This window comes from Cygnus olor, chromosome 1, assembly GCF_009769625.2.
Source record: "Cygnus olor isolate bCygOlo1 chromosome 1, bCygOlo1.pri.v2, whole genome shotgun sequence".
Classification (NCBI taxonomy): Eukaryota; Metazoa; Chordata; class Aves; order Anseriformes; family Anatidae; genus Cygnus; species Cygnus olor.
The window spans coordinates 138,327,152-138,348,651 of NC_049169.1; the positions used below are offsets into that span (position 1 = coordinate 138,327,152).

Consider the following 21,500-nt stretch of genomic DNA (forward strand, 5'->3'; position numbering starts at 1 on the left):
GCCACCCAGCAGCTCCCTGGCCTGTGAAGACAGGCAAGCGCTCAGCATGTGGGGCTGTTGCGGTGGCCGGGGGCTGTGGCTGGAGCCAGAGCAGTGTCAAACAGGCAGGGAATGCCACCTTTCAGGGCCTGGAGCTGAAAGGCTACCATTGTTACCTGCGTCTCTTCCAGACCACATCTCATGATCTGGTGTGCAGAGCCTTTCACAGTGCATCCAGGCACAGATGGGAGGGCTGGGATGTGTCCCTGTCTCCTTGCCAGCAATGTGCCGGGAGCAAGGACCTAAAGTTCGTGAGTGCTCTGCTCTTCCTTGCAGCCCCCCTCACTGCTGGCCAGGCATACTCAGCGCTAGGCTGACCAGTGTGATGAAAACCTTGATATGAAGCACTTGGAGACCTCCAACAGTAGCCATCAGGGGTAGGTTTGTCTAATACCAGTGGGGACTGAATGATGGGACTACCACTACTGTCTTAGCCTCACCCTGAAAGAAAAAGATCATGAGGTTGGCTACCAGGGGTGGATTTTCTCTGATTTTCCATGCTGCAGCCCTGCCTGGATTGAACATTTGTTCACCATAAAGTGAATCTTTCATTTAAGTGCACTGGATAATTGAATTTCTTTTGTTTGGTCCCAACATAGCACAGACTTCTTAGACTGTCAGCTCAAGGTGGCAAATCAACACCTAACTTGCCACTGAGCACACGCTCTTGCTGGAAAACTCTATTTTTTCTGCTCACTACCAGTGCAGAGGAAGCCAGCCTGTTGTCACACTCATTATGTCTGGCCACTTTGCAGGTATAAACTAGACTAGGCATTTCTTCTCCCATGTCTGTTACCTGTCTATTCTTCTCTCTGAAAAAAGTTACGCTATTTCAGGTTGGTGCTGAGCAGATTTCTGCAACTGTGTTTTCACCACTTCTACTAGCTCCCACCACTCTTATCATCCACCTCCTGTCCAATCTCCCCTCTGTTACAGAGGAGAAAGGAACAGAGCCTAGTAAAGAGCCCAGCCACATCTGGACTTGGGCTTGTCAGAACCTGGCATGCATTTACTTGGGGCAGCTCCAGGAAACATGGGCAAACAGGCCTACAGCTACAGGACACTTGCCTGAGGTGGACCAAACTCTTTCCCAGTTAGAAAAACCCCATGCAAAGGCATCTCCCTCTCCCTGTTCACTGTCCAAGAGATGAAGGCATTTCCCTCCAGAGGACCATTCAACTGAATCACCTAATGCCTTATCCCTTATAAATATTGGTGTCTACGGTGAAAGTGTTCACACATGAACTCCATGCGTATTCTCCCTGTTTTGGGATTGAAAGTGTTCACACATGAACTCCATGCCTATTCTCCCTGTTTTGGGATGTGGATGCTTAATCAGTACAGTCAATACAGCATTGAGAATTTTTAACTTCATCCTGAGGTGGACACCTGGCTGGGGCTGGGGCTGGGGCATCCCTTTCTCAGACTGCATGGACTTTGCATCTCCATCAACAAGAAGTGGGAGTTTAGACCTGCAGCTTTCATGTAGACACCTTAAATTTGCCTGCACAAATCCCTCCAACCTTATGATGGGATGATTTTATCCATTAGAGGTGTCTGTATCTGTATTACGTGTTGGAGACTGGTTAGACTAGACACCCAGATTTTAAACAGATTTAATGGAAGTTGTGGCCTCAAGCATTTTCTTGAACGTGGGCCTGCACTGGTCAGAAATAAAAGCAATAGAAACTCCACATATCACCGTCCTGGCCTTTGTGTGTGTGTGTTTTTCCAAAATCCCGAAGGAAGATGTGGGATTCCTAAAAAACACACCACAGGTTTCCCAGGACTAGTTTCATTTGGCGCGAGCCCTGGCACCACCCTGCCCTGCCCTGTCCCACTCTGTGCCTCACGCAGGCACCGGCCTGTCATGGTGGACAGGCAGGCCCAGCCCCGCGCCCTGTCTCCCTCAGGCTTTAGCGTTGAGGGAGCAGCCCTGGCATGGCAGGAAAGTCTGTCAGAAATGCAAAAGCCCCTCTCCGCTAGTCTGAGCAACGCCACGTCCACACAACGGCCGGCCTGTTCGCAGGCTTGCTGTTCCCTACCGAGAAACTGATGTTTGCTCTGGGGCTACAGCTGGGACTTGCTGCAATCACATGGGCGATGATCTTGTTTAGTTATCTATTTATTTATCTATCCTAACTCAAAAAACAGAACTACATGGAAATTTTCTCCATAAAATAATTTATGGAAGGCATGGGGAGCCCTGTTTTTTGCTCTGAAAATATAGATAATGAAACTAAAACCACGCCTGGTTTCCTTCCCAGCTCTGTTCAGTTTTAGTCCACGGAAACCGAGCAGTTTCAAAGCTCACTATTAGAAAAATGATCAGTTTGAGTCCAGACCCCAGCTAGCTCCTGTTACACTGTACAGCCTTATGGACATGAAATCCTAAGTCGAACTGAGCAACATCACAGCTTTCTCTTTGCAGTCTTCTGTGGACACGATTTCATAATTTAGCAGTATTATTTGTTATCTTTTTGTTCCCATTGTGTGACGTTCCACGTAGTACCTCAGCTGTGTGCTGAATACATTTTTAGGGACATGAGACATGAAAGTGCCCCTTTCTCTAGTGCAATTATATGATGATGCTATACAGTTTTTCTTAAATTTAATAAGAGAATTAGGGAAGGAAAGTATTTTTTACCTGCAATATAAATTAATCCAACAAAATAGCATCCCCAGCTTTCATACTTCTTGCACCCAACATATTCCTGGAATGAATGAGGACACTTGAAGGGGACTTATAAAAAAGATGGGGACCAACTCTTTGCTCAATCAGATAATGACAGGATGAGGGGAAATGGTTTTAAACTAAAAGAGGGGAAATTTAGATTAGATGTTAGAAGGAAATTCTTCGCTCAAAAAACAGGTTGCCCAGAGTGGCTGTGGATGCCCCATGCCCAGAGGTGTTCAAGCTCTCTTCTTTCTTTCTTTTTGTTTATTTGTAAACCTGTCTGCCCCAGCTGCCTGCTGGTTATATTTCCCCGGCACCCCCCCCCCCCCCCCCCCTCCCCAGCCTCTTCTCTTCAGTCATCCTTTGATTGTCGTGCTAGGAACAGATTTTATAAACAACTGAGTGGACTCACATTATAGATTCAGACCTTTCCTTAGCCACAGCTGGAGCATCTAAGCAATCGAAACACAAATAAATGGTGACAGAGTTGGAGGGGTGAATAATTTAATAAAGGGATTTTGTGTGTGTGTATCAGAATAATCTTTAAAAGGAGTACTGGATTAACATACAGTGGTTTAACTCCCGTTGGCTGCTAAGCTCCACAGAGGCACTCACTTAACCCCTCTCAGTGGAATGGGGAAGAGAATCAGAAGGGAAAAAAATGAGAAAACTCATGGATTGAGACAGAGACAGTTTAATAAGTAAAGCCAAAGCTGCTTGCAGAAGCAAAGCAAAATAAGGAATTTATTCACTGCTTCCTGTCAGCAGGCAGATGTTCAGTCCTTTCCAGGAAAGCAGGGCTGTATCATGTGTTAGTGTTACTTGGCAAGACACACACTGTAGCTCTGAATGGGACTCCTCTTCCTCCTTCCCCCCCCCCCCCTCCCCCCCCCCCCAGTTTTATTGCTGAGCACGACACCCTAAGTTATGGGATATCCCTTTGGTCAGGTGGGGTCAGCTGTCCTGGCTGCACCCTCATCCGCTGGTGGGGCAGTGTGAGAAATGGAGAAGGTCCCGAGGCTGTGTATGCAGTGCTCAGCAGCAATGAAAGCATCGGTGTGTTGTCACCACTGTTGTTCACAAATCCAAAACAGCACCATACAAGCCGCTGTGGGAAAAAAAAAAGAAAACCTCCATTATAGCCAAAACCAGTACAACTTTTCTCCATGAAATGGGATGGAATGACACCTGTTTGTTTGTAAGCTCTCCGTAAACTAATATTTTCATGGCAATGATGTTTACAGTGGTGAAAAAGGTATGTGTCATGCTGCCAGGTCTACCACTGTACCTTGAGGAAGCAGTCAGCAAGTAGCCATCCTGTGATACTGGTTGTTGGTATAAATAGATTTGCATTCACAAAACATGATTGGGCTTCCTGAGTTACAGAGCTGTCAGTGACTTCCTCAAGCCTAGGCTATGGTCACCTTGAAGTTTGTAGACAACTAGATTAAATTGGAACTTATTTTACAGCAAAAGAGCAGCCATTACTTGTACTCTACAACCTAAAAACCAAAAAACAACAACAATAACAACAACAACAACAAAAAACCAAAAACCCACAAACAAACCACAAAACAGCAACAACAACCACAAAACAAACAAACAAATAAAAAAACACCAAAAAGCACACTTTTGGACAGTTATGGACCTCCAGCAACAGCACAGATGGAATATCATAATACAAATTGTGCAGTGGTCCACATTATCACATTTTCTCACCAGACTCATGCAGCAAGCACCTCTCCGGAAGCAAGAGAGAAGACAGGTCTTGGATGTACAATGTGGATGTGCATCAAATGAGAATGCTGGAGATACCTATTGATGACCTTATGGATAATCATGAGTCGAGCTGGAAGTGTTCATCTCTGTCTTGAGTCTTAGAAGGTCAAAAATAGTTGCTGATCTTTCATGAAAAATTGCTTCTTTAGGAAGGCTCAGCTAGCAGAAACCATCATTTCTACTTAATAACATGCAGTTCTCTAAGGCAAAATGTCAATAGTGTCATTCTCTTTGTGAAGAATGAATTTTATATTATTTTCCTTTTCTCTATTCTGCTCATAGCTATCATATTAATGTAGCATCTGTTCTTTCTGTTAGCATATACTGTATTGGGACTGGGACTGTAGACAGACAGGGCTACAGTATTGTTGTTCTGCCAATTTATGTTTGATAAGGGCAAAAAGAGCTTGGCTGGTACAGTGCTTAATTAACCTTGCATTGAGTACTGCAGTGGAATGTGTAGATCTTTGAAATTCCAGTATAAAGAATGAGAATGAGTATTCGTCAGGATAATCTTTTTAGTACTTTCTTATGGCAGAAAAACAGAATTTTATTTTTTTCCCTTTCAAATGCTGGCAGATTTTCCTAGTGAGAACTGTTAAATCTGCTCTTTTATAATTTCTGTGGTACAGAACAAGGTACAAGGTACTTTCTGTGGTACAAGGGTACATTTGCTCTGTCCTCCTCAGGACATTTTTTCCTGCTTCTTGCCCGAATTCGGGGCAGCGTGTTAAGCGTCTGCTCAGTGAAGCTCGTAGCGATCTGTTTACCCTTTCAGTCTTTGCCACTTGTTACAACCATCTCAGGCTTTGGAAGAGCTTTGTTTGGGCAGGGAGTAATGTGTGCTGGGAGTAAAATGAATGCTAGTTCCTCACTGAAATCACGTGATGGCAAATCTGGGAATTCCTGCTTCATTTATGAGAGTGCACAGGATGAAATGTCACTCTCTCCTCATCTAGAGATACTTACTACAAAGAGCTGAGCTGCATTGCACACCAACAAAGCCATTCACCCAAATAAACTTTCTATTCAGAAAACAACAGGCATCTTGCAGCTCCTTCAGCTGAACCAAGTGTTTTATTTTTTGCATCCGTGCACCTTGTTTTTTTTCCTTCCTTTTGGAGTTTTTATTCTCAAACAAAAGGAGCACTTCAGGACTTCTTCCAAAAAGCAGGTAAAATGCATTTTTTCTACAAGACATGTTTTCTGGAATAGTTTAATGCAATTCTGTTATTTTGAGAGAAGTTTTAATATGCACAATAAAATAATACATATTAAAAGTTACTCTAACTTTGCAAATAGCACAGAGTTTTCTGTATATAACATTTATATGTACCTGAGCATTCAGCGTTTTAGAACATTAATGAAACACATCAAGTATATGTTATAAAATTCAGTGGTTCTTTCAGTTGCATTTCCTTTTACCTTTGCATTAACCTTTCCCAGAGTATTAAATATTTAAATGTTTGCTTTAACTTAGTTTAGATTGTAGCTCCTTTGGGAACTCAAACCTGATGTGATTTATGATATTTATTTTTTGCTGCTCCTATCGCATTTATGTGTAAGAGAAGTAGATCAGACTTACTTTTTGGGCTGGGTATTCTGTAAAATATAAACACACTTAAAAATGTGTTTAGGTCTGCATATTGAGGCAACACATAGATGTTGTAGAGTGAATACATCCCTAAAGTAAAATGATTTAATAAAAATGAATGAAGTAGTTCATAGAATACTACTATTACTTTTCAGAAACATTCCTTTTCATGGATTTTACTCATGTTGGCTGTACTTGTAACAAGCTCTTGTGATTTTTCTAGTTGTCTTGCTTGAGTAGTCTTCCAGAAAGAGAGCAGTCTGTCTGACCAACAATGGGCTGTTCTGTTCAACGCTGCATTTGTTGCAGGAGGACAAGGGCAAAGCTGCCTTCCTTCCTGAGAGTTTGAGATTTTACAAACTAGATATGAGCATTTGGATTTCAATGAAACTTAAGGCAAGAGGTCAGCGGATTAATCACTTAAGACAGCTACATAATTTTTATGGGGAATATTTGTATAATGTATTTTTTTCGAGAACAGAATATAGTACCCATATAAAACAGAGACTAAAGAGCTGCACCTTTCAAGAAATGTGGTTTGGCTGATGTGTAGGAAACCCTTCATATTTCTCAATACAGTCACGGGTGGACATATTTGCTACCTGGAATCTCAGATAAGGTGTTTTCACGTCTTACTATCAAAGCTTGTGGTAGTTTCACGAGGGCAGTTCCAGAGCTTTTATTGACAACTCAGCTTTCACTGTAGGTTTTGATCTGTCAGTAGGAGGCTAATTTGGACCTCATCAGTTCTCTGTTGAGGCATCCATATACTTTCTTCTGAGTTAAGCAGGTCACCATGAGTTAGTCTTAAATGTCACTGGAACAAAGCAAGGAAATCATGGATGAAAGAACTGCTGAAATTTAGAGCCGAACAGCTCCTGGTGAGGTAATGAGAAGATTTGTCTGGGTGATGGGCTTTTCCTGCAGCTAAATCCAGGAGGAGAAATGGTTCCTCACTGCAAGCCTTTGGGGGATGCTGTTTAAGTTGAAATGGAGGAAAATTTGGGGACTGTGAACCTGTGAAAATAATGTTGAGAGACAAAGAAAGGAAGAGTGGAGTATTAGTCTAAGGGATTTGCCTATGGTTTTCCCTTCAGAAGGTGTGTTAAATAAAGGTAAAGCCCACTAGGAGCACTGACAAATTTAAACTTTTGTCCTTTTTTCATTGGTAGAGAAATTAAATACAGAAGGGGTAAAAATGTGTCACCTATGAGGAGACTTGTTAGGCCAAGACGATGCAACAATTATTTCTATAATTTTTCCCAGTAACAATAGCTGGAGAAATACTGAGAAGAAAAAAAAAAAAGAAAAGAAAAAAAAGAAAATCCAGTCTAATGATTTTTCCTTTTCTTTGCGACTGGGTGCTTTTGCCAGATCACATTTTCCCCTGAGGATTAACTTTGAACTGCCAATTAAAAGTTATTGCTAAATCCTGTTACAGCAGAAAGCCTTTAGGTTCTCACTGTTAAGACTTGGCCATTCTCTCTCTCACAGAATAGATTAAACTGCCGGGGCTTCAGTAAATTATTTTTGCAGAGTGTTGTTAGTACTGCAATAAAGTTTGCCTATTGATACAGCAATGACTCAGTTTCTTTTTCGAGAACTTTACAAAACGATTTCAGCCTGTCATACTTAGGAAAGAAAGCTACTGAAGTCTGTGTGCCAAAGGTTGGACAACCTTTCCTATGATTTTTGGGCAAACAAGCCACTGCAAAAACCCTACTATTTTCTGACAGGCACCGGCTGTTATGGTTAGGGATTGCATGCTGTGTGTGTCTCTGCTCTGAGCAGGGACAAATGGAGCATTATTTCAGAAACCGCTGTGTGGTAATGGTTGGCAGATGTTTGCATTTCTAATGTGGTCACTATAGGATCATCATATGCTTTAAAATCTCTATGTCCAGCTAGGAACAGATCAAACAAGAAAGAGGAATGAAGCTACTGACATTTTAATTTCCCCGAGAGAAGAAAGAAAACATTCTGTGTTCACTAGAAGAGCTGCAGAGTGCTGCCAAAACTGTTCATTTGCTTGAAGATGTGTGGAACATAAACTTATTCACTCGTAAATCAACATTTGGACTTTCATGTTCCTCCCATTTCCACGCCTTACCCTTGATCCTGGACCTGTGATCTCACTGAAAACATTGAAATTCTTAATCTCTGCAGGAATATGACTACACCCAGTGTTTTGCTATCAAAAAGGGCAGGATACAGCAGGATACAGCATCTTCTGGTTGACTAGTGACTTTTTTTTTTTTTAATTTAATTTAATTTTTAAGTCATCTGCACAGCACCTATTGAGAGTAAAGCTAAGACAGCAGAAATCCTCCTGCAGCTATCAATGGGTTTAGGTACCAGGTCTGTGGTATTTCAGGAGCCTACAAAAAAGAGTAAAGAAAGAACTGAAGAGGGGACCGAGACAATTGGCAGCTTTGGCCACAGCAGGGAATTCTGGAGCCCTGGACGTATCTCTCAGAGAAGTTGGCTTTTAAAATGGAGCCTCACTAGGAGCAAAAGTACCTGATCCAGGAGCTATTGCAGTGTCATAAGACTCTTTAGCTACGTGGCATGGGACTGTGGTAGGGAGGGATCTGTCGTGCACAGATTTTTTATTCTGCTCTGCCAGCCTTGCTCTCCATCAGCAGCAGATACCCTTATCTTCTTCCACGGCCATGTCACATGTCAGAGGTTTGCAGTGTCAGCCGGCTCAGCACTGTAGCCATCTTATTTGATGCTCATTGCCTTCCATTAGTTTGCATAAACACATGACTTTTACTCTCTTGGGAAGGCTTATTACTGTTGTGCTTTCTTGATCTATACAAATACCAGCACACGCTGTGGATGCTACACTTGAGGTCTTTTGTGACCATTTCCCTTCACTGATGCAATCCGTAGATAGCAGAGAAGTTCATCTCTTTTATGTATATCATTACAATTATTTAATTTAACATAGAAAACCCATGTGCTATGTTTCTGTTTCTGCTACATTTCTGGTTTAATCAAATAAAGATTCTTGGCATGATAAGCCTTATAACCTTGTAATTTCAAAATTGAAAACAGCATTGATGATTCTTTTTTAGTCGACCAGGCTGCGATCTCTGTTGTTTCACACAAAGGGACAGCAGTTTTGTTCTTGTTTCTGTTGTTCTGGTTGCTTTTTGTGCTAGTTCCCAGCTATTGAATTCTGCCCAGGCCCAACAGGACTGCCTTCTGCTAATACCATTGCTGTGGTCCTGAAGCTTGCAGGAATGAGCTGGGGCCTCATTCATGCCCCAGCAGCTGCAGTTCCCAGCAGCCTGCCAGGGATGCCCTGTACAGAGCTCTCTTCCAGGACGAATGGTGTCAGGGTCATCGCTTTTCACTGGGTGAAACAATGGCACCCTCAGGAATGTTTAGTCAAATATAACATTGTGTTGACCTGTGCAGTATTTTCTTTTCCACCATTCACGGGCTGGTTTGTTAAAATCTCATTTTCTTTACCTGTCATCAAACCAGGAGGACTTGCAGCATACATTTTCCTCCCAGTCACAGAGCCAGTTACATGACTTTTGTTGGATTCGTGGTGACGGATTAGCGTGGATCTGTCAAGCACAGTGCAGGGAAGTGGCCGTCCCTCAAGACAGCTGCACAGCTGGGCTGCACTTTGTGTCCTGCCAGGAGCAGCGGGGCGAGAGCCGTGAAGCCACTCTTCTCTCTGCCCGGGGCAGGGGCTGGCTCTGCCCCATTGCTTCAGCAGGGATGCCGGGAAGCTGGCTGGAAGCTGACAAAATCAAAGCAGAAATGCAAGTGCACCAGTTCCTGTTCCTTGAACACCCCCGAAGGGCGTTTATGGGTGATTTTCCCTCTGAAAGAGGTTTGCTTTTTGTTGCAGTGAGGTCCAACACTTTGTAATTGCTTGTCACAAAAATCCATTTTAGTTATGGCTTTGTTAGCTTACAGGTTTGTAATTTTTTTTTTTTTTTTTTAGCAGAACAGCACAATCGGTGAAAATGCTTCTTGAACACTATATTTAAGTCATAACACAAGCACCCTAAATATGTAGGAATTTTGTAACATTTTCTTGGGGCCAGGGCAATGATCAAGGGAAAAAGTACCCAAAGAAACTACAAGTAAAACTGGGGAGGCATTGCGAATGTTCAGCATCCAGCATGACAGACTTCTCTCAAACTGCTACTGCTCTTAAACCACAGGCTCTGCTATGCAAGACATTATTCATAACCTATAGGCATATGTATAGCTGAGGCAACATCTCTCTGTCCATAGAGCCAAAGGTTCTGTGCTTATGAATGAGCCATTCCAATGTTTGCACACCTATCCCTAGTTATTTTTCTTAAAACTGGTGTCTGGTAATTTCAGTCATTGTGGTTCTTTGCAAGAGCACTTAATTTTAGTGCCAGGTAGACGTTATTCTATAGGAGCTGCTGCAAATTTCACAACACTGTGGAGATATCACGACTGATGGCTAATTTAGAGATTTGTTTTAATCAAGCTAACTTGTGTTCTGTAGGCAGAAATATCTGCCTAATTGGTATCTATTTGTCATCAGTACTCTCCATACCATATAGCATTTGAATACTTGCCACTTGTATTTAGGAATGTGTGCAGGAACATTTCTGGTTAAGAGGGCTGTGTTTAAAGCAAGAACACTTTCTACCTGTTTTGTAGCTCTGTCAACATTTTTTTTTTTTTTTTCCCCCAACATGGGACATAAAAAGTTTGAGAAGATGACAGATTTGCTTGGAGTGTGGAGTGTGCTTGACAAAATTTATAGATATTATAGCTGTTTAGCTGCTAATAGGCAGGCTCTTGTGCTTGTCATGGGGCTTACTTGCCTTACTGTATGTTAGAGTCCAATGCTTGTTAGTGGCTGCTTTTGCTTCTGCCATTTGCTCTACTCCTTGTCATCTTGCTTTGCTGTGCCTGGGAACGCTTTGATAACATCTGTGGCCATGCACCTGGGCTGGCTGATGGCCAGGGCATCGCTGCTCTTCCTGTGCTGCTGCACTGGACAGGCTGGAACTCCAGAATGAACTCGTGCCAGAGGGACTGGGACCTGTGGATGAGCCCACGTGGGAGCATGTACATCCCCAGATGTCTCTGGCCGTGGATAAGTCCACTCCAGAGCAAGTGCACCTCGAAGCATCTGTGGCGATGGAGAAGTCCATGCTGCAGCAAGCACATCTTGCAGTGTCTGTGGCCGCGGGTAAGGCCATGCCAGAATACCTCAAAGTGTCTGTGGCCATGGGTAAGACCACAACACAGCAGGTGTCTGAAGGCACCTCTGAAGGGACTGTGGCTGATGGAAAAGGCTGCATCAGAGCAGGTACACCTCAAAGGGACTGTGGCTGTGGATGTCCATGCCACACGTTGCTTTTGCCTTACCTAGTAAACCGTAATTGTCTTAACCCATGAATTCTCTCACTTTTACCTTTCCAATTCTCTCCCCCATCCCACCTGGGCAGAGTGAGCAAGTGGCTGTGTGGCACTTAGCTGCCTGCCTGGGTTAAACCACAACATAGTGTTTAATACTCGATTTTATATCTACTAGTTTTCCCCCCCAAGATCCACAGTCTTGTGCTTATCTGCCCTTGCTTGATTTGCTTTAAAATTTCATAGCACGCCGAATGGGGCTAATTTAATTTATAAGCTGTTCCTTCACCCTGGAGATACAATTTCCTGCAGAAACCACTTTTCCTGGTGCATTGCACTAGGAAGTCGAGCAGTGCAGGAGAAAAAATGTTTCACCATAGCCAGTAGTGGACAATTATCTGTCATCTGAGCTGGAGCTGGCTTTGTGATGGCTCCTCATATGACCAGGGTTTGGGAGACTGCTGTCAGCGTGCAGGGAAATGTGGCCTCCTCACACCGTGGGTTCATACCCAGCTGCTCCTCAGGCTGTCTGTGTCTCACCAGGAACACTTCTCTGCCGGCTGAGGAATTTTACCTCAGGGTCAGGCCAGTCAGCTGAGGAATGAATGTCAGCCAAGTGCTCTTGCTGCTGTTGTGTGTGCCAGGGTCTGGCCCTCGCCTGGTATCGCTTGATGCAAGTGTGGTCTTGGTTTTGGCAAATGTGCTTCTAGGTGGACTGGGGCATGGCATGTGGCGTAGTTTCAGGTGGGGCCTTGCAAGGATGAGATGGAGGATAAACTTTTCAGAAGTGTGTTGATAAAATAAAATAACGTATCAGTTTTGAAAACCGACCTTATGGGCTGATAGGGAGATACCCAGTTGTGCCTGAGCCCTTTCAGAACTGGAATTAAGCTTGTGGTCCTCAGAAACTGTAACATTTCCAAAGCTTTCCTATTGGTTCTGAGAAGAAATAAAGAATTTGGGAATAAGAGGCAGACGCCTTCCAGAGGTCCCTCCAAGGGTGAACTGTACTTTATTCTGTGTCCCCCTTCACTGTGGGGCTCCAGATGGCTTTAAATCTTTCGAGGAAATAAGAAATCTCAAGCTGCATCCTCCACACAGGAAATGAATGCCCTGACCACAGGCTGACAAGACTTTGCTCCAGCCCAAGAGATATGCAGAATCTTGCACAGACAACCTCTCTGAAGAAACTGGTACAGCACCAACAGCTTGTACCGGTAGATAGCAGCAGAATACCCGAAGGCAGGTCACACACCGTGCTGGAGGGACGATCAGATAAAAACCGGGCTTTGGACTGAACAGAGATTTTAATCCAACTCTGTTGTATTTGCAGTGACCCCTTGGTCTTTTTGATGTTTTAGGGTCTGTCTTTCAGTTTGCTTTTAACTAGAATGTTTGCAGTTTTCCAGGAAAACCCTTCTATTAATAAAGCATCACTTGCAGTGAATTGTCATGGGCCAGAAGCACTTTGCAAGAGGAAGTTATGAATATTTGACATTTTTTTCTGGATTCAGAAAGTGGCTGGTCAAATTCATGCCACAGGAATGACAGAATCATAGAACCATAGAATGATTTGTCTTGGAAGGGACCTTAAAGACCATCTAATTCCAACCCCCTGCCATGGGCAGGGACACCTCCCACCAGACCAGGTTGCCCAAAGCCCCATCCAGCCTGGCCTTGAACACCTCCAGGGATGGGGCATCCACAGCTTCTCTGGGCAACCTGTGCCAGTGTCTCACCACCCTATGAATAAATAATTTCTTCCTAATGTCTAATCTAAACCTACCATTTTTTAGTTTAAAGCTATTACCCCTTGTCCTATCACTGCACTCCCAGACAGCTTTCCTGTAGGCCCCCTTTAGGTACTGGAAGGCCACTGTAAGGTCTCCCCAGAGCCTTCCCTTCTCCAGGCTGAACAATCCCAACTGCTTCAGTCTGTCTTCATAGGAGAGGTGCTCCAGCCCTCTGATCATCTTTGCGGCCCTCCTCTGGACCCATTCTAACAGGTCCACATCTTTCTTGTGCTGGGGGCCCCAGTGCCAAACACAGCACTCCAGGTGGGTTCTCATGAGAGCAGAGCAGAGGGGGAGAATCACCTCCCTCTCCCTGCTGGCCATGCTGCTTTTGATGCAACCCAGGATGCAGTCGGTCTTCTGGGCTCACATTGCTGCACAGTGCTGGCTCATGCTGAGCTTCTTGTCAAATCCAACAAGGGCCATGGAGAACAAAGCTACCATCACCAGTCCAGGAGCCGCAAAACCCTGGGGACTGGGGAAGGCAGGACATGGGATTCAGGGTGAGGGAGGGCAGCTCTGAGCTGCCCTGGGATATCTACAAGCAGATTCACCAAGCTGTGCCTTAACCTTTTCTTAACACTGTGCTTCTCTCTTTTTTTTTTTTTTTTTAGGTCAGTTCCCTAACACCTCTCTCAGCCTCTCTTAGCCATGTTGCCAGCTGCTTTTCCTTTCCTTTTAGACTGTCTGTGTGTGATACACTCAAATGCAGTTGATGCTTCAACTTCTAATATAAAAGTGAAGTCTATGAAACTCCTCGCTGGGGAAACTGTGCTTTAGCTTGAGCCTAGAAAATCTCTTTCTCAATAATCTAAATGGTAACTGGCCTTAACAAATCTGGAGTAGCTTCACACAAAATCACGCCTAACTTGGCCTGGGGTTGAGCAGGGACCTGATGCGTGAAGAGACAATTCTCATACACTTTTTTCTGTTTTCAAGGAATTTCTCAGCATGTATGTTCTAATTTATGCAGTGTGTCACATGATTGCTTGTCTTTGGCCAGCATGGGATATATTTGGTGTTGTGTATGCACACTAGCACCAATACATGCCAAATATGAGGGTTATTACTTCAGACTGTATATCTTTACAAAGACTGCACAACTATAGTGCATCAGGAATATTCTTCTAAAATTTTCTGTGTATCAGGTTTTCATTACATAGTCCTTTTCTTGTCTTGGACATACAGGCTGTTTGAGTGCTGGGACCCAGTGCATTTGGGTAAGTCTCTGTAAGGAAATGATCCTAGATGGCATACCCCAGATCTTGATGAAACTCATGTTTTCAGCATGCATCGGAGATTTTATGACCAGGGATATCAGCAGTGACTGTGTTTGTACCTCTCCTCTCACTGTTCTGTTACCATTTTTTACATCTCTTTCTTATCTAATTGTTTATGATGTGGCTGTGGCAAATTTCAGCAGCAGGCTTTAGTCTCAAATCTGTCATAACATACATGCTTCATCTTCAGTAACTCAAATGCTCTAAATTAAATAATAGTAAAGCAGTTCATTTGCATGCATGTAGGAACAGCAGTGAAGCTAAGCCATTCCAGCCTTGCTCAACCTATGAAGCTGCAGCCACCTTCATTTTTATTTCAGAAGTGTATATTTTTCTGTTTTGCCAGAGGAGCAAAGGAGAAAGTATTTGCCATTGACTTCAATAAGGATGAATTTCAAGGGCACCAAGGTTTCATCCAAAGCATTTTTCTAAAGCAACTTTAGGATATGAATACCCCAAGACGTTGTCCAAGGAAGTGCTAATGTGCAACATTGAACATGCCTGGTGTTTTGCGATGTGGGAACTTGAGGTATCCATCTCCAGGGTTGGCATAGAGTCTCCACTGAGGACCATCAGAGGGAAAACTCTAGGGAGAGGACCAGTGTACCCTGACCTTGCTCACAGGTTTGCAGAGACAACTTGCTTTTGTGTTCACATCGCAAGAGCATCATCACAACCTTGTGATTTCTTGCAGGTACTAACAGGTCAGGAGGCAGCCCTTACCTGGTAGCTGTTGTGCAAAATTCTTGGCTTGGGCAAAAATTTCTGGAGATGCTTCATTTCTCATGGAAAACAGCACAGGGAGATTGCTATTGCCGTCATTAAACCTTTTTCCTGGAGGTTTCTCTCTCCAATCAGCAACAAAGATATCTCCTACACAACCCTTTGACAGCACAAAGCCAATTATCATGCACAAAATCTCTTGGTCTTAGAAGAGGCAGGAGCAGGGCTCCTGGATGGGCAGCCCAGTCGCTCTGTCTTAGGTGCGTGGTGTAAATACACAGCGCATGTCAGGGACATCCTCTGCTGGGCTGTTGGACAGATTGTGCTCGTGCTGCAGGAAGAACAGCACATACCTGCACGGGTACCTGGACAGGCAGTGCTGTCTTCCTGGCAGTCCATCTGCTAAGCATAAGTGCCCATGAGTGACAGTGACCCTGCAGCATCCCCTTGGTCCTAAGGGTCTGTTTTAGCAGCTTCCCAAGGAGAAACAAGGTCAACATATTTCAGGTTTGAAACAAGAGGTGGGTTGACATGAGGATCACATAACCAACCCTCTTTTTGGTCTATTAGAAGAATTTCTTCGGGTTCAGTGGCTCAGGGCAAGGAAGGGAGGCTGCAGGCACCAGCACTTATCGATGTGGTTTCTTCCTCTGCAGAGTGGGTGAGGTGCTCCACTAGTACCAGAGTCACAAGGAGGAAAGATCTGCACAAGTCCCACTGGCTACAGGGCCTGCAGAGAAAGAGCAGAGTCCTGCTTTCTCCTCCCTCGGAGGGTTCATTTTTAGAGTGTTTTGCTCTTATTGCTGGGAAATCCAATTAAAATGCAATATCTGGCTAAACTTGGTATCTTCATCCCAAAAGCATAATGAGCTCTTTGCATTTTGTATGCCTCTCAACTAATGAGTTCTTCCCTTTTATACGGAAGTTCTGAAGACAGATTTTTATTAAGAAAGGAAAAGAAGAGCCTGAATACAGTACCTCTCAGACATCCTGCCCATGTCAAGGGCTGCCAAAGCATGTAGAGTGCGATTACAGCTTCCTATTTCATTGCTGAAGTGGCTCTATAAATGTAGTGTTCAGTGAAAATTGCCAGCAGAAGCATTGCTTTTTAAGCATGAAAATGCACAAAAAAATCTCAGTAACTAGCTTTTTTTTTTACAGGTCCAAAAGGAATAGATTACTGTAAGGATTTTTTTGAAACAACTTAACAACTTGTATTATGACAACTGTATCTGGTTTACCTTTTTTTTTTTTTTTTTTTTTTTTGGTTAAAGCCAAAGTATAAAAAACAAATTTCAGTTGATACTGACATTGATTAATTTTCTGAGCTGGAAAATGAACCTCAAATGATTGTGAGGTCATGGATCAAAAGGGAATTTGTACAGCCAGACTTTCACAGAATTTGGGTTTAAAGGGGACTCTCATCTCTAACTTGCACTCTTGTATCACACTTTTTCACATTTTAGCCGGTTTTCCCCGGTCTTGGATTGAATAGCATGTCTTGACTAAGCAGATGTCCCAGTGATAACTCTAGATGGGGAGGCATTGCCAGTCTGCTGTCCTCAGTAGTTTGTTTCAGTAGTTAATCTATGTGACCACTTAAAAACATCATAAAAAATTGCTGTATTTCCTGTTTGTATTTATCTGGCTTCATCTTCCAGCCATCAGTTCTTATCTTGCCTTTTCCACTAAGTTAAAGTATGCATTAGTACCAGATATTTGCTCTCTGTGGAGGTGGCCTAATAACTGAGTCATCGCTCCATTTTTTATTTTGAAAAATGGGACTTACTCTGCAGTAAGGCATTTCTCAAGCCCTTGGATTATTTGCATTGTGAGTTTTCTGCACTGTCTCCCTTCTTCCAAATTCCTTTCCAAAACGGGAACCCCAGCACTTGGTAGGAAACAAATTCTAACATGGCAAGAGAACAAGTCTCAATACCTGTGTGCTATTTGGCCTTAAACCTTCAGGGATTACATTTGTCCTTTTTGCTCCATGGTGCAGGAGGATGCAGGCTGAGTTCTTTGTTAAATGCTGGAGCACCTTGCAGGGCCACTGCTCCTCGTTATATAGCTTCACCGTCTGTAAACAGGCTGCACTCTTTGGTCCTCCACCTATTATGTGCCTAGGTCTGTATGCAGAGATCCTTGGTCTGACTGGGCCCAGATGGCTGCCTTAAAACAGTCCGTAATAATATAAAATTCAAACAGCAAGGCTATCCATTAAACAAAGGGTATCTTATTAATATTAGGGCATATAAGCTTAAGCTAAAGGTCTGTATTTTCAAAGGGAAACTTCTCACAACAGCTGTGGCCAATGCAGGACTCCCAGTTAAACAGCTGTTATTTCTCCTTACATTTAGAAAAGAACAAATTTCTGCATTCCTTTTGAAATGTTTTACCTATGTTTATCGATCATTCATGGGCTACATACACCTTTTCCCTCTTCATGCAAATTGGTTTTCTTTAGCCATTTATTCACTGCTCTAGAAATCAAACTGGAGGTTCAATTTTTCTGGCTTTAATGACACAGAAGAGAAACTGATCTTTTTGGCAAAAAGATTGTTCTGCATCTACCCACAGACTGCTGTAAAGTCCCATAAATCAGAAAAAAACGCTTAATGTATTAAATCTAACACATTTCATGAACACTTTCAAAAAAAAGTTGAATGTAGTAAACATAACCATTTTTGGACTTTGCTAAGGAATAAATTAGTTGAACTACAACGCTGAGCACCAGAGAGACTTGATTTACTTCCAGATAAATATTTAGCTTTAAAATACAGACTACTTGGATGTCAGAGGAAGTTAATAATTTAGAATTCTTCATTGCTGAGTTAACTCAGAACTATTTCTGCTATGAGGTAACTTTTGTGAACTCTGATAAGTGAAAAGAATATTTTATCTAACAATTATCCATAATCCAGCAATTATCTTTCATGAAGTAAAAGAAACAAATGTCTGCAGTCTGATATGAAATTCATACATATCTTTAAATAACACATCTCCCGAAGTACAATCCATGATTAAATTAAAGACTTTGGGATGCACCAAATTATCTAGTCATTGTCTTCCACTTTCTCATGACTGCTAGTGTGAGATTTCCACAATGTGTCAGTGTAAAAAAATAAAAAATTATTACAGCGAAATTGCTGCAAAGTTTAGGTAGGTCAAACAATCTCTTTGAAGATAATAGTCCTTACTTCCACCAACCCTAGCATTCATTTACACTGCTTTGACTGTGAAAAGAGGATTTAGGTAGGGTAAGTGCAAACGCATCTCTCACCGGTTTTAGGGTAGGGAGAAGAGTAATTAGTGTGAATGTCAGGCCCAACAGTTTTGTCTCCTTGTCCTTCTGCATTAGTTCCCGTGACCCCTAGTGGGAATGAGGTGTCACCTCTTGAATATCGGGACAGAGACAAGGAGCACAGTGGATCCAGTTAAGATATTAGTTTCTTCCAGCACCCTGTTGAGGTCTATGACCAGCAATTATATTTTCCAAGGGTTATTTTTCAATAGGGATTCTTAAAGAGAGAGTATGACAATGAAGGTCTAGAGATAAAACAAAGCACTGAAGGCTCTGCTCATGGACTCCCAAGCTCCTTTTTTCTGGACCCAAAGTATGCACACTCATCCCAACATCTCCAAAGCTCAGAGCTGTCCTTGCAGTGGGGGTCTGCCCTGATTCACATTAGTGCTGTGCTCACACAAGCTCTGCGTGGATTGCTCTGCATGGCCAGGAAAGGGATCCTGCCTTTCCTCAGCCAGCAATGTTGTGCTGCACAACAGCCAGATTCCCCGTGGGAAGTTTTCACTTCCGTTTGAGTAGTTATAAGGTAAAATCTTCAAATGAGGAGACAGAAAGAAAGGGAATTTGGATACTCATCTCCCTCTTCTGGTTAACCTTCCAGTATTGCATTGCTTGGTTGGTCAATGGTGAGTTTTTGATTGTATAAGGCTGTCAAGTCACGTTGGACTTAGTGTTTGAAAGCCAAAAATTCTAAAGGGGATGGAGGATCATGTGGCTATTCCTCCAGCCAAGTTTCCCTCAGATCTTTAAGCAGCTACTTCAGAAATGCATGCTTGCTTCAGACCTTCTGGAGACTTGGAGGGCACAGTGTTTATTGGGATTCACAGAAGGACTTGCTAATGAGTCTTCTGTGCAATGAACTTTCTGCCTAGAAATGCACCATCTTAAGTGAATGCCAAGGAACATAAGCACTTGTCAGAGGTGGTTTGGTTAAGATAATCTGAATGAAGAGGCCACTCTTTTTCCCCCTTCCCATGAAATGTACTCTCATGCAGAGTGCAAATATTTTGCTGAGAAAATGCAGTTACTACTGATATTACAATGCACTTCCCAGTGCCTTCTGCCTCAGAACTTCAAAACAATTTACAGCTTTGCTGAGTGAACCCTACTGGATGAAAGTTACTTAGCGGACAAGGCACATCTTTGCCCCAAGACAGACAGACAGCAAAGCAGGGAACAGCAATCCCAATTCTCATCTCCAGTTTGGTGGCAGCTGCTGGGCTGTGGTTTCACTCCCAAGCACTTAAAGCAATTCCTAGTTGCTGAAACAATGAAGTTGCTTGATCAGTTTTGAGATTTTAGTGCTCTTCCTTTTTATTTTGGTAGGAAAGCTCTGCTTCTGTGCTGTATTTGAAATATCTTCTTCCAGGGATACCTAAATAAAATAATTCGTGACCAAACCCCCACCAACGTGAAAAGATTGTCTGCCATGGCTAAGAGAGGAGGAATGCTGTGGACCCGGAGGGGATGGTCTGACATACCTCCCTTCCTGTATTTCCCCTGTGCATGATCCTGGGGCCAACTTGCCAGCACGATGTGTACAGTTTCTCTGTGTGATTTTAACCTTCTAGCCCTGAGGATGTATTACTCAGCCCTCCCCTGAGAGTCATGGAGTCTGGCAACTTCTATCTGCAACCAAGCAGCTCCTACAAGCTTGGCATTTTAAGCCTCTGTTTTACGTCTTTGAAAGGCTTGATCCAAAGTCGAGTGAAGACAGTGGAAGGACTCTCACTAGTCTCCATGTATTTTGGATAAAGCCCCGAGGCTCACATTCCATACATTTTAGCTTGGATTTGGATTTTCATAAGCTTTAGCACTCCAGAAAGCTGCCAGCTTCACAAACCTACATCTCATAGCATGTGCTTTCAGCTTCTTGGTTTTGTAAGAATGTTTTAAAGCTGAGAGAGAAATTAATGAATTTGTCAGGACTGTAACATGAACCAGTGCCATCAACAGCATGGGCACACTAGTTTTATCAATGAAGCTGTGCTTCTTTTTAGTGCATGATCATTTGAAAGAAGTAGGAATGTATATAAAAGCAGGCTCAGTTGCAACACAAGGAAGGCAAAAAGCTGTGTACAGCAGTAGGGTGTTAATGGAGTGCCCAAATTCCAGAAAAGTAAGTGCTAAATATGTCTGTTTTCATTTTTTCCCTTGTTTGTTTAGTGTTTGATTGACTGGTTTTTAATTCACACAAGAACAGGTTGTTAGAATAACATTGAAATTTCTAGTTGAAACTGAAGTTTATTAGCTCAGTCAGGTATGACCCTCTCCCAGCTGAAATCAAAGTAAAATTTTGATAGGGACTGAATCAAATCCCTTTGGCTATCTGGAAAGAAGAATAAGTACTAACGATGCTTGAAATCAGTACAGATATGTCCATTTGCAGTGGTCATTGTCTGGCTTCTAGAATGCTTTGCTGTTTGCCATGGCTGTCTCAGAAGAATATTATTTTACCATTCATTGTAGTTTTGTCCTGTGGTGATGATTAATTTTTGAATATGGCCTTGAAACCTGTTAGTACAGGAAGGAAAAAAAATTAAAAAACTCCAACAAATTATTTGTAGAAAGTAAACAAAACCTTTTTTGATCATAGAACATAGAAATAGATACATATAAAATACTTAACTAGCTCCCTTAATGTTCCCTCCTGGTTTTATTATCTTGAATATATTATAGCCAGTGTCAACAAATGAGGGTCAGCTATTTTTACCCACAGGGAAGTAAAAATTCCAGCCACATTAACAGTGTATGAAATATTTACATTCACTTTGTAAAATATAATCATACCTAGTGTGCTGCTTTTTTTTGTAGTTGAAATAGTAGCTGTGCCAAGGGACATTTCACAAACAAATTCCAGTCTGATAGATACTAGGACAAAGAGGTGTGCTAAAACTGTGTCTATGTCACTGCTACCTCCATTTTTGCTGGGGTTCTG

At 42.7% G+C, this 21,500-nt stretch overlaps 1 protein-coding gene across 4 annotated transcripts in view; it reads left to right on the top strand.

Moving 5' to 3' along the window:
- The first annotated feature begins 5,395 nt into the window (after positions 1-5,395).
- OCA2 (OCA2 melanosomal transmembrane protein) overlaps positions 5,396-21,500 on the top strand; it is a 205,264-nt gene continuing 189,159 nt past the window's right edge. For 2 of the 4 annotated variants that reach the window (XM_040535542.1, XM_040535559.1), the window contains exon 1: positions 20,409-20,681. The gene's annotated coding sequence lies outside the window, so the exon portion shown is untranslated. Of the gene's footprint in view, positions 5,670-20,408; positions 20,682-21,500 lie in introns of those variants that run through there. The other 2 variants (XM_040535549.1, XM_040535534.1) reach the window with 2 other exon arrangements.